General features: G+C 34.7%; 1 long non-coding RNA gene across 4 annotated transcripts in view; it reads left to right on the top strand.

Moving 5' to 3' along the window:
• Positions 1-2,180: 2,180 nt before the first annotated feature.
• LOC143229785 (uncharacterized) overlaps positions 2,181-13,449 on the top strand; it is an 86,025-nt gene continuing 74,756 nt past the window's right edge. The window contains exons 1-3 of one of the 4 annotated variants that reach the window (XR_013016075.1): positions 2,416-2,554; positions 2,748-2,903; positions 11,879-13,187. This is a non-coding gene — a long non-coding RNA (uncharacterized LOC143229785). Of the gene's footprint in view, positions 2,555-2,747; positions 2,904-11,878; positions 13,188-13,449 lie in introns of all 4 variants that reach the window. The other 3 variants (XR_013016077.1, XR_013016074.1, XR_013016076.1) reach the window with 3 other exon arrangements.

Below are 13,449 nucleotides of genomic sequence, written 5' to 3'. Positions count from 1 at the left end.
TATAATGTATAGAACTTACAGACATTTATTGTATAGGTATAATGTATAGAACTTACAGATATTTAATGTATAGGTATAATGTATAGAACTTACAGATATTTATTGTATAGGTATAATGTATAGAACTTACAGATATTTAATGTATAGGTATAATGTATAGAACTTACAGATATTTACTGTATAGGTATAATGTATAGAACTTACAGACATTTACTGTATAGGTATAATGTATAGAACTTACAGATATTTATTGTATAGGTATAATGTATAGAACTTACAGATATTTACTGTATAGGTATAATGTATAGAACTTACAGATATTTATTGTATAGGTATAATGTATAGAACTTACAGATATTTATTGTGTAGGTATAATGTATAGAACTTGTAGACATTTACTGTATAGGTATAATGTATAGAACTTACAGATATTTACTGTATAGGTATAATGTATAGAACTTACAGATATTTATTGTATAGGTATAATGTATAGAACTTGTAGACATTTACTGTATAGGTATAATGTATAGAACTTACAGATATTTATTGTATAGGTATAATGTATAGAACTTACAGATATTTATTGTATAGGTATAATGTATAGAACTTACAGACATTTATTGTATAGGTATAATGTATAGAACTTACAGATATTTATTGTATAGGTATAATGTATAGAACTTACAGACATTTATTGTATAGGTATAATGTATAGAACTTACAGATATTTATTGTATAGGTATAATGTATAGAACTTACAGATATTTATTGTGTAGGTATAATGTATAGAACTTGTAGACATTTACTGTATAGGTATAATGTATAGAACTTACAGATATTTATTGTATAGGTATAATGTATAGAACTTACAGATATTTATTGTATAGGTATAATGTATAGAACTTACAGATATTTATTGTATAGGTATAATGTATAGAACTTGTAGACATTTACTGTATAGGTATAATGTATAGAACTTGTAGACATTTACTGTATAGGTATAATGTATAGAACTTGTAGACATTTACTGTATAGGTATAATGTATAGAACTTACAGATATTTACTGTATAGGTATAATGTATAGAACTTACAGATATTTATTGTATAGGTATAATGTATAGAACTTACAGATATTTATTGTATAGGTATAATGTATAGAACTTACAGATATTTATTGTATAGGTATAATGTATAGAGCTTACATATATTTATTGTATAGGTATAATGTATAGAACTTACAGACATTTATTGTATAGGTATAATGTATAGAACTTACAGATATTTATTGTATAGGTATAATGTATAGAACTTACAGATATTTATTGTATAGGTATAATGTATAGAACTTACAGACATTTATTGTATAGGTATAATGTATAGAACTTACAGATATTTATTGTATAGGTATAATGTATAGAACTTACAGATATTTATTGTATAGGTATAATGTATAGAGCTTACAGATATTTATTGTATAGGTATAATGTATAGAACTTACAGACATTTATTGTATAGGTATAATGTATAGAACTTACAGATATTTATTGTATAGGTATAATGTATAGAACTTACAGACATTTATTGTATAGGTATAATGTATAGAGCTTACAGATATTTATTGTATAGGTATAATGTATAGGGCTTGTAGACATTTACTGTATAGGTATAAAGTATAGGACTTGTAGACATTTACTGTATAGGTATAATGTACAGCAGATGTAGACATTTACTGTATAGGTATAAAGTATAGGACTTGTAGACATTTAATGTATAGGTATAATGTGCAGCAGATGTAGACATTTACTGTATAGGTATAACGTACAGGACTTGTAGACATTTATTGTATAGGTATAATGTATAGGACTTGTAGACATTCACCAAAAAAAATAAAGATTGATTGAAAATGAATATTTGTTATGTATATTTACAACTTCTGTTCTTTGTTGTTTTATGATAAACATCACAAATATAAAATATAAAAGTAATCTCCATTAAACATCCAATAGTTTGATTTACTTTGTTGAAATTTGAACAAATGAGCAACCTATCCCTAATTTCGAGTGAAAAAGCCATGCGCAGGAATTTGTATTTGTTTCCGTTATCGGGCGAGTTGAACACATACACCTTGTGTATATTACATACATATAGAAAACACACCTACCTTATATGCATAGAAGTAAACAACATTACACTCACAGACTGAGCGAGTTATTAGGACGGGGTGGGGGTGTAGCCCATGCTTGTCTTCCTTGTGCACGCCTGTAGAAGAGATTAACTGAAAAGAAGGCAGCTAGTCAACGCCATCCACCGCCAATTCTTGGAGAACTATTTTAACAACGAAAAGTGGGAGCGACCGTCACATTATAACGCCTCTATACAACTGAAATGGCAAGCATATCCTTTGTAGGGATTGAAATCCGTCATCCAAAGATTGTGAATAGAATGTTTTAACCACCAAGTCATGCAGTAGGCTGTTGATTCGTAAAACATGTTTATTACGTTGAATTATGGCACAAGAAATGTCTTAAAATGAAACCCTTTATGCGTGAATTTGTAAGTTTATCTTTCTACCTGTCTATCTATTTTGAGATACGCACTAAGCTGCCAAACTAGACCAAAACATACCTTGAACGCGCGACATGCTCTGTAAAATAACTTACGTATTAACATAGAGACAAAGCAATTCAATAGTGGAAGAAAGCCAAAACGTTATGAATGAGATGTTTTTTGTTGTTGTTTTTTTTAGAGAAAGGATTGGATTCAGGCTGCTGAAAGTTGAAGGTCACATGTGAAGTGGTCACAGTTCTTAAAACATGAACCATGGACATGATTATGGTATTTCTGGCTAAAGAAAAGAGTACGTAGAAAAAGTCCTACAAATAATAGGAAGTTCAATAATTCGGTAAGAAAAAACATTTTTCTTGTTTTTCTTTTGATTTTTTTTTTTTGTAAAACTACCCCCAATTGTAAGGTGATAGAGTAGATACAAGACAACTAGTGAACACCCCCCCCCACTCTTTCACGAACATATATTAGGATTGACTGTACAATTATAACGACCCCACGGCTGAATGAGTGAGCATGCTATGCCCGCCCATAGGCAGAAAGAAAAAATAAAGCCAAATAAACATTTTTTCTCTTGACACCAAACAACAACAACAACAAAACAGTTTGTAGTTACAAAGCACAAAGCTACATAAAAATCCATCTGTGGTTTGTCCACCACAGGTATCGAAATTCGGTTTCTAATGTTGTAAGTCCGCAAACATATTACTGTGACACTGGTGGGGGCAAAGAAATGGTAAAGTTACAAAAAATATTAAGAAATAAATATGGGAAACAAAATGGAACCTCCCCCTCAAAATAACAAAACAAACAACATGTGGATTCTAATAGAGCGCTCCGAAAGGTTTTAAACTTGAGAAATTACGAGAAGAACAAAAGAAAAAAAAAGAACCATTATCAGGCCAATTCTTGAAATGGTGAATAAAACAAATGTTTTTTTGTTTTTCTCTTTAAGAGAATGTTGGTTAAAGTTTGCTCATTCTTAAAGTTGTTTGGAACAACAATTTAAAGAAAACAGAAACATTCAACCAAGTTTTGAAGTGTTAGCTGAACATGGCTCAAGAAGCAAACAGGTGAACAATTTGACCATAACTACGTTCTAGTACCATTGTGGCCTATTGTGGGGTGGCTACTACTGTTACTCTGTATCTTTACCATCCCTCTGGTTATCTAGAAGTCAAAAGTAATGCTGGAACCACTTAGTTTGATAATCTAACAGTCCAAAGACATCTGCTACAGAGGATCTATATATATGCTACTTAGGCCTGGTTTATGTTAATAATGTAGCGACCTTTAATTGTCTAAAAAGATCTTCAAACCTTCACGTGCGTGTATGAGACCACTATCAAAGCTCAGATGACCGAAGTCTTAAAACAACAAAGGCTAGGCTTGACCAGGTGATTAGAGCGCTCGACTCGTAATCTGAGGGTCTCGGCTTCGAATCCTTGTCATATCAAACATGCTCGCCCTTTCAGACATGTGGGCATTATAATGTGACGGTCAATCCCATTATTATTTGGTAAAAGAGTAGCCTAAGTGTTGGTAGTGGGTGGTGATGACTAGCTGCCTTCCCTCTAGTCTTACACTGATAAATTAGGGACGGCTAGCGCAGATAGCCCTCGTGCAGCTTTGTACGAATTTCAAAAACAACAAACAAATTAAAATAACAATGTAAGAAAGGTAACATTAAATATCAAAACCTTTAACTATTTATACCTGTTCATACCTTAATCTTATGTTCTAGCTGTAACCTTACCTATTTATACCTTAATCTTATGTTCTAGCTGTAACCTTACCTATTTATACCTTAATCTTATGTTCTAGCTGTAACCTTACCTATTTATACCTTAATCTTATGTTCTAGCTGTAACCTTACCTATTTATACCTTAATCTTATGTTCTAGCTGTAACCTTACCTATTTATACCTTAATCTTATGTTCTAGCTGTAACCTCACCTATTTATACCTTAATCTTATGTTCTAGCTGTAACCTCACCTATTTATACCTTAATCTTATGTTATAGCTGTAACCTTACCTATTTATACCTTAATCTTATATTATAGCTGTAACCTTACCTATTTATACCTTAATCTTATGCTATAGCTGTAACCTTACCTATTTATACCTTAATCTTATGTTCTAGCTGTAACCTTACCTATTTATACCTTAATCTTATGTTATAGCTGTAACCTTATCTATTCATACCTTAATCTTATGTTCTAGCTATTCGTCTTTGCCCTCGTGATGTGACTTGAAGTTGGTAATCAATGACATTTCGCCCTTTCATCCATGTGGGCATTATAATGTGACGGTCAATCCCATTATTCTTTGGTAAAACCAATAGGTTTCTCTTTATGCTAAAATATCTTGTTGGATTGTTCTTTGCAGATTAAATAGACGGAATATTACATGCTATTACAAGCAACAGTAAATTATGTAAAGGATCTTTATACGTTACCTTGTTGTTACCTATCTGTACTCTGCCAACTACAGGTATTGAAACCTGATTTCAAGCGTTGTAAATCTGCAGACACACCGTTGTGCTAATTATTCTGATTTGTATATGATATTAACTGTTTATGTATAGGGTACTGTTTTATTTAATCTAGCTAGTATGTGTTATTTATTAACTATTTACCTATGGGGTACTGGGAAGAATAAGTCAGAAAATGGCTTCAAGTTTCAATGAGGTGCTAAAGTTTTGAAGATTGTGCGTCAGAGCTGTTTTAAATAAGAGTTGTAAGCAGGTGTAAGAATTGTTTGTTTGTTTTTAAATTTCGCACAAAGCTGCTCAAGGGCTATCTGTGCTAGCCGTCCCTAATTTAGCAGTGTAAGACTAGAGGGAAGGCAGCTAGTCATCGCCACCCACCGCCAACACTTGGGCTACTCTTTTACCAACGAATAGTGAGATTGACCGTCACATTATAACGCCCCCACGGCTGATAGGGCGAGCATGTTTGGCGCGACAGGGATGCGAACCCGCGACCCTCAGATTACGAGTCGCACGCTTTAACACGCTTGGCCATGTCGGGCCCCATATGTAAGAAACAAGAACCATAACGTGATATCCTGTGAATAATGTTTACGCTAGGTAGCAGTAGCTACTCTCACTGTGACAGTTCCTTAGCATACATCTAGTCACGTTTTGGGTAGCACAACCACCGTTCTGTGCTTATTGGTCAAAGACTAGAAGATCAGTGGTGGTTTCCTTCTGCTTTCATGGTTTGTACTTTCTACACACTTATTAATTCCAAGCACATTCCAATGGTTTGCTAAGTAGCCAAACAAATTAGGGCAACCAGTTAAGCCAATCATCGCCTTGGGTGCTTTACTTAAAAGTTTCATCACTGAAATGAATTGGAGCATATATTTACAAAGGTGTAGGAATATCAGCGTTAGGCTTAGCTATTAGTCTAATTACTTTCACAAGGCTGCAATAACTTTTATTAAGGTGTTAATCATTCATTTCTGTTCGCCCTCAGTGGCCCAGTGATATGTCTGCGGATTTTAAACGTTCTAATCTGAGTTTCGATACCCCTGGTGGGCAGAGAGAGCACTTACAGTCCACCGTGTAGCATTGCCCTTAGTTACTAACGCCAACACTCCCGCTTTGTGTTATCTCTCTCTATCTTTGTAATTTTTATCTAATTTGCGTTGCATGTTGAAGATTTGATCATAGAAACTTTTATATACTCGAAAACGTAGAAACTGATAAAGTGAGTAAACATTTTTACTACAACACTGATTGACTTAGTGTTAGCTGATGTTGTGAATATAGGGGCGGCCTGTACGACTCTAAAGTTAGTTGACATTGTGAGTATAGAAATGCTTATATCGCACTTTAAAGTTAGCTGGTGTCATGAGTATGAGTACTGATATCACACTCCAAAATCAGCTGGCTTATTAAGTGTGGAGATAGGTATATCACAGTCTGGTTTGGATGATTAAAACATTTCCCTCTTAAATAAAATTTGTCTATAGATATTATGTTACATTTCAATCAGCTTCGCTATGATCTTTGACAATTCGAATGTCTTCTAGTCGTCTTCAGAGGGGTGATGATGACATTTTTTGACCCTAGCGCGTCAGGCGTGCGACTCGTAATCTGAGGGTCGCGGGTTTGCATCCCCGTCGCGCCAAACATGCTTGCCCTTTAAGCCGTGGGGGCGTTATAAGTAACGGTCAATCCCACTATTCGTTGGTAAAAGAGTAGCCCAAGAGTTGGCGGTGGGTGGTGATGACTAGCTGCCTTCCCTCTAGTCTTACACTGCTAAATTAGGGACGGCTAGCACAGATAGCCCTCGAGTAGCTTTGTGCGAAATTTCCAAACAAACAAACAAACGTCTTCAGAGACAGTTTGTAGGGATTATATTGTCCTTGACATATTTTCAGCTAAAAAGAAACTCGTAATTAAGTGTCTGCAGATGTCATAATCTGAAGTTATTCCGTGATCCAACCGTCAAAAAGTTGTAATAACAATTTTTTTTCTTGGTTCAACACTCATACTGTTGTAATAACCCGAAACTCTTCCTTGGTCCAACACCCAGAAAGCTGTAATAACCCGAAACTCTTCCTTGGTCCAACACTTAAGTAGCTCACCAATCAAAACATCACTTTTGTTTCTTAAAAGCTCTGACTATGAATACTTATTTCAGCTAAGGAAGCAAATAAAAGTCACAGGGGTGATTTTATCTATTATGGATTTGTATGATAGAAAAAACAATCGATTAAAATCAAATTTTGATTGGCGCAGGTAAATTCACGTGAGCAGTGGATATCCACGTGCCTTTTGCTTTCAACCTTCATGACAAATTTTAAATAATTTAGAAGTAAAACTGTAAAATATTGCCTCAGAAAATAGATAGAATCGTTTATAAGGTGTGAGAGAAGAAAGAAGGAAAACCTATTACAGAAGAAAGAAGGAAAACCTATTACAGAAGAAACGTCAAGATATAAAAAGAAAACTGAAACGGAAAGACCAATAACACTAGTTATTTACACTTTACTACCGTTGAGATATCAAGTGAAAATTCACCCTATATTTCATCAAGACAATGTATATAACGAAAGGTTTTGATCTAAATATGTCAAGGATTAGTAAAAAAAAAATTCAGACTAATTTATCAAAAATGTACACACAGTCATTGGTTTAGGATTCACGAGCTGTTGACAAAGTTAAAAAGTCATGTGATCACAGGTGAGATAAGTAATATAGAATATTTGCAGGAAACCCTGGTTATTAAAGTATTTGTTTTACTGTCAAGTGTTCTTTGTTTTGTTTTATACAACGCCCTCTCTATATTCATTTTACTTGATTGGTGACGATGGAGTAATAAGGACGTTTTTAGATTCTTATCATTTGTGTGTGCTAACAGAGAAGAAATAACATTACAAACACAGACTTTATTTAACTGAAAATGTTCATGGTTTTGCTTCAGTCAAACTCTCCCGAGATTTTAAATATTTTCATTCTAAACGATAATTCATGCAAAATCATGGACTAAACAGCCAGACCATCATAAATCACAAATATCAGATCAGACAAAGCTGTTTATAACTTAAAACAATTTAACAAAGGAAAGGAAACCAGTTATAAGCACTCGCTAATTCTCACCAAAATAGACCGTCACTTTCATAAGACACACTAAGTTGAAAATGCTAAAGGTTTTCAGCAGCATATGGCTTGGACTTTCCGATATGGAGCCCGATACATTAACCATGAAGCCGTTTATAACTGTCACAATAACAAGCATTAAATATGTTTAGAAAAAATGTAAATTTCTTACAACTAAGATACATTAAATAGATATTAAGATACGACTTATTACTTTAAGAGACACAATCTATCTTCTTAATAAAAAATCATTGGTTGTTGAATTCATTCTATACACTTGTATGGTTTTGGTATCCATCAATACCGGGGTTGTGAACCGAAGATCGCCTACACAAATTAACGTTTTACTTGAAATTCCACATTGGCGCTGCATGTTTACTGTTTTATATATATCCAGACTGTTGTTTGTTTGTTTGGTTTGAATTTCGCACAAAGCTACTCGAGGGCTATCTGCGCTAGCCGTCCCTAATTTAGCAGTGTAAGACTAGAGAGAAGGCAGCTAGTCATCACCACCCACCGAAAACTCTTGGGCTACTCTTTTACCAACGAATAGTGGGATTGATCGCACCATCATAACGCCCCCCCCTACGGCTGAAAGGGCGAGCATGTTTGGTGTGACGGGGATTCGAACCTGCGAGCCTCGGATTACGAGTCGAATGCCTTAACACATTACTTGGTCCAACACCGAGACCAAGCAGCATATGGCCACGCCGGGCCTCCAGACCGTTGTTAAATGCAAAGATACGCAATGTCTATTTATGCTGTGCCCAAACATCAGGTTATATGAATCAGATATATCGTCAGTAACTACTGTCGAAAAGCTAAAAGGAAAAGTTTAATAATTTCTTTATTTAATTTACAAAAACAATGCCGTGTTAAATACAACGCTTTCTTAAACAAGAGGCCCTGCATGGCCAAGACTGTTAAGGCGTTCGACTCGTAATACGAGGGTGGCGGGTTCGAATCCCGGTCGCACCAAACATGCTCGCTCTCCCAGCCGTGGGGGCGTTATAAAGTTACGGTCAATCCCACTATTCGTTGGTAAAAGAGTAGCCCAACAGTTGGCGGTGGGTGGTGATGACTAGCTGCCTTCCCTCTAGTCTTACACTGCTAAATTAGGGACGGCTAGCGCAGATAGCCCTCGAGTAGCTTTGCGCGAAATTCAAAAACAAGCTTAAAAAAAGACTAACAACAAAAACAAACTTAAACAAGACTAACAACAAAACAAACGTAAACAAGACTAACAACAAAACAAACTTAAACAAGACTATTAAACCCGAACTTTTCTAATTGATTTCAATGATTTCTAACATAATTTCGACCACAATTTGTTAATCGTTTATACTGTAAGAAATTCGCTGATAAAACATGAAATCAACCATTTGTTGTACATGTTGACACGGAGTTAAAGGACTGTACGCATATCCCATGTGGAGAGAAGGAATAGAAAGATGAACCGTATTTGTTCAACAATTGGTTCAGTTAATTGTTGTTAACCAATATTTCTTCACATTCCTTACAGTGGGTAGAGAGCATGTTGTTGTTCGTTAACCATTATCTGTTCTTAGAAGAGAACTTTAACTTTTACTAGTATTAACTTTCGTGTGATTGTGTTGTTGCATTCTTAAGACGGCCGGTATGGGTATTAAAACTTTAATATTAAAGCACAGAACAACGTTTCGACCTTCTTAGGTCATCTTCAGGTTAACAGGAATAACGTTACTGTTCATTTTCAAGGTTCTTAACTTACAAGAAATAAACAGAAAGACAAATAAACACATACAGCCGGATACACGAATTTAATCTACATTTAAGGTAGAGAGTTTATGAAGAGATTATTTTTAAGGTAGAGCCTTTTTTGAACCAGACACATAACACATTTTTGTGATTACAAGTACAAAGGTAGACTGGTAGAACTGGATAATTATTTAGGAAAGTTCTCAGTTATTATATACGCCCTCCTACGTATACACTCTTGTGGAATCATCTAATACATTTACATGTCACATAAAGTCAATAGGAGAACATTATTTCAATTTAAAAACAAAACTTGGGAGCAGAATACCAGCTCGCCTCACGAGGTCTGTAGTTGAGTAGATTGGAATGGACGGCAACTGCCTGTTGTAAAAATAAAAAATGGAAGACTTTCGAAACGTCGTCCTCTACACTTGTGGTTTTTTTGTTGTTGTTGGTGTTTTTTCTTTTTTTTTACAAATGCAGTTGCCGTCTCTTCTGGTATACTCAACATGAATATTTTGCACAATCCATCAAGTTATTTTGACCACAGGTGATGGAAACGACCAGCACGATAAAATAAAAACACCTGTTTACTTTCCACACTTTAGATAAGATTGGCACCTGTTTTGGGGGCTAAAACAGCCTTTCTTTCACATTATCCCAAATATTAGAATGTCGTCTCTTTGTGGCTACTAGTCACGAGTATGTTATAATTTCTGTTAACAGGTGGATTGTGGAGTTGATCCAACAACTTTTATTTAAGTTTACGTAAAGTAATAAACAATAAGAGAGATTCATCTGCTGAATATTTGTACAGGTGCCGATGTCAAGGTACATAACTAAATAGTGTACGATATTCTACAGACACAACACATCGAGAGTCCCTTGGGAAGGGGGGGGTGTCTCTAAATGAAATTGACTGAGACTGTGAAAGTGGAACGAGGCTAGGTTAGAGTGCCAGTTACTGTAGGCATAGCAGTACAGTGACCTGCGCAGTGACTGCACGTTTCCTGTGTTATCGTGGCTGAAAGGAATTGATTCCAGTATGAGCCCAATGCTTGAAGTTACTAGACAACTTCCATTAGCGTGTGTGTTCAGCTGAGGTCTCATAACAACGATTTTGATTGACAACTGGAATGCCGATTTCAGTGACGTCACTACGTATATTTGTCTTCAAATGAGCTAAATAAAATGAGTAAACCATAAAACTTGTTCAGTTACAACACTGTATTGAAATGTAAATGAAGCAAACTTCAGAAAATACGAGTTTAACTAGTAGTTACAAAGCCAGAAACTTCTGTTACAAGTTTAATTACATGTATGTAATAAAAAATATGTTACAACATACTTAGAACCAAATATTTTTTTAAAATTGGAATAAACTTTCTTCTGTTTATCAGATAAATCGAATGAGGATGATTTATTAAAAGTCTTCCAGTTGCTAATCTCACTTCCTGAAATCTGAAGTCAACACTAGACGTCATAACTGTTTTTTCTTCATTTATAGGTATATGAATGATTAGATCTCGAAACTGAAAAAAAATCATTACGTAAAACAAAATCATAAATTTAACTAATATTTTGATACGTATTGGTAGCCCCCCGCTAGTACAGCGGTATGTCTACGGATTTACAACGCTAAAAGTATGGGGTCGATTCCCCTCGGTGGGCTCAGCAGATAGCCCGATGTGGCTTTGCTGTAAGAAAACACACACGTGTTAGTATTTCTGATGGCCTATTTAATTATTCGCCTTTAGCTTTCGATGAAGGTAAACCTTAAACTGGTGATGATTTAGTTGAAAATGCACCGCCATTAAATGAAACTGAAGACATATGACATTAGTAATTAAAAAGACGTTTATTATTTGACTTATTTACCTGTGTATTCACATGTTAAAAACATTGTAGCTATATTTGGATTGTACTACTTAGAACCACAAGTTTGTTTGTTTTATTACAGATAAAAGAGGCCTTGGAATTCAGTTTTAGTTTCACAACATCTGGGTTCAAGATTAACCCAAGCTTTGATTAATTAAGTTTAGAAGGAACGGAAAATACACACAAGTGAACGCATTAATCTCACCACCAGAGATGGGATGATCCAAGAAACTGAAACAGAAACGAACACATATATAAATAAATATATATGTGTATATTACTTTCGTTCATGAAGACTCCCGCTAGTACAGCGGTAAGTCTACGGATTTACAACGCTAAAATCAGCGGTTCGATTCCTCTCGGTGGGCTCAGCAGATAGCCCGATGTGGTTTTGATATAAGATAAACACAATTCATTCGTGATACAATGAAGGAAAGATATATGAAATGTATACCAAATGACTGGTCATTCATTGAAGATCATCTTCCTAGGATATCGGACATATAAGAAAGATTAAAGAACTTTATTAAATCATATCTGAAAATCAACTAATGAGTATAATAAAAACAATCGCTGACCCGAGTTTGATTCAGGGCGCCTGTCTGGACTGGAGTTTCGCAATCGTCAACAACCCAATCAATCAACAATATCACGTGCTCTTCCTCTGCTTTCCCTGTAAACAGTGGCCAGTGTAAATAATGATTATCGCACCAAAGTGTTAATATTAGTCATATGTTTCAACGTTTCATTGGACAAGACCGGAAGTACACATGTACATCCTTTAGCTGAAATAACATAATGTAAATCCTGGCTGTTGGTTATCGCCAGCGAGTGCAGTATACAAGATAACATCCACTCCAAACTTCACTTATTTATCTTCCACTCCACGTAAACAAAATGTCAAACGGGATTAGCTGTAATTAGTATATAGTATATAAGAACAGGTTTCAGTTCAGTCTTTTTCTGTTGTTGTTTTTTTATTGTGCAATAAATAAGATAATATCACACAATTACTCAAATCCAAATTAATTTTGCTTCCTAAAACTTAAGCTATTGTTCAACTTTCTAGCTTAACTTAATGTACTAAAATAAGATACGTTATTTTGTCACACACAATCACAAATTATCTCAGATATTTACGTGTCTTATATTTTGGGTTTGGCCCTCTCTTTAGCTGCTTAACATATGCCTCATTTTTTACAAATAATTTATTGTACGGAAACACTTCCGGTTTTATTTATTTCTCTGTTCGCGATAGCACGTTGTTATCGAGTGTTCGCCACGTTGTGAATATATTGTGAGGTCTCTGACTGCTAGTGGTGCTATTCATAATTCTTTCCTTACGCACTGTTTATCTTTCCTCATTTTTTTTTTCCGAAATTCGAGATACTGTAAGTTTCATAATGAAAATAGAATGTTATGTAATCTAGTAAGTAAATACGTTGCACATAAACATAGATAAATGCAACGGTCGAAACAAACCGTTGATAAAGCTTTTTCGTTTTGGCTGGAATCGTCTAATGTGTTCATAAATCGGAAAACGTGACGTAAATCCACATTACATAACTTTTTATTCACTCGTTGTCCAACTTACCTTATTTAGATCTAATTACTCCTACATTTAAAACATAGTATGGACTTAATATTGCTTCA

This window comes from Tachypleus tridentatus, chromosome 1 (genome assembly GCF_004210375.1).
Source record: "Tachypleus tridentatus isolate NWPU-2018 chromosome 1, ASM421037v1, whole genome shotgun sequence".
Classification (NCBI taxonomy): domain Eukaryota; kingdom Metazoa; phylum Arthropoda; class Merostomata; order Xiphosura; family Limulidae; genus Tachypleus; species Tachypleus tridentatus.
This window is presented reverse-complemented; position numbering and strand designations above follow the sequence as displayed.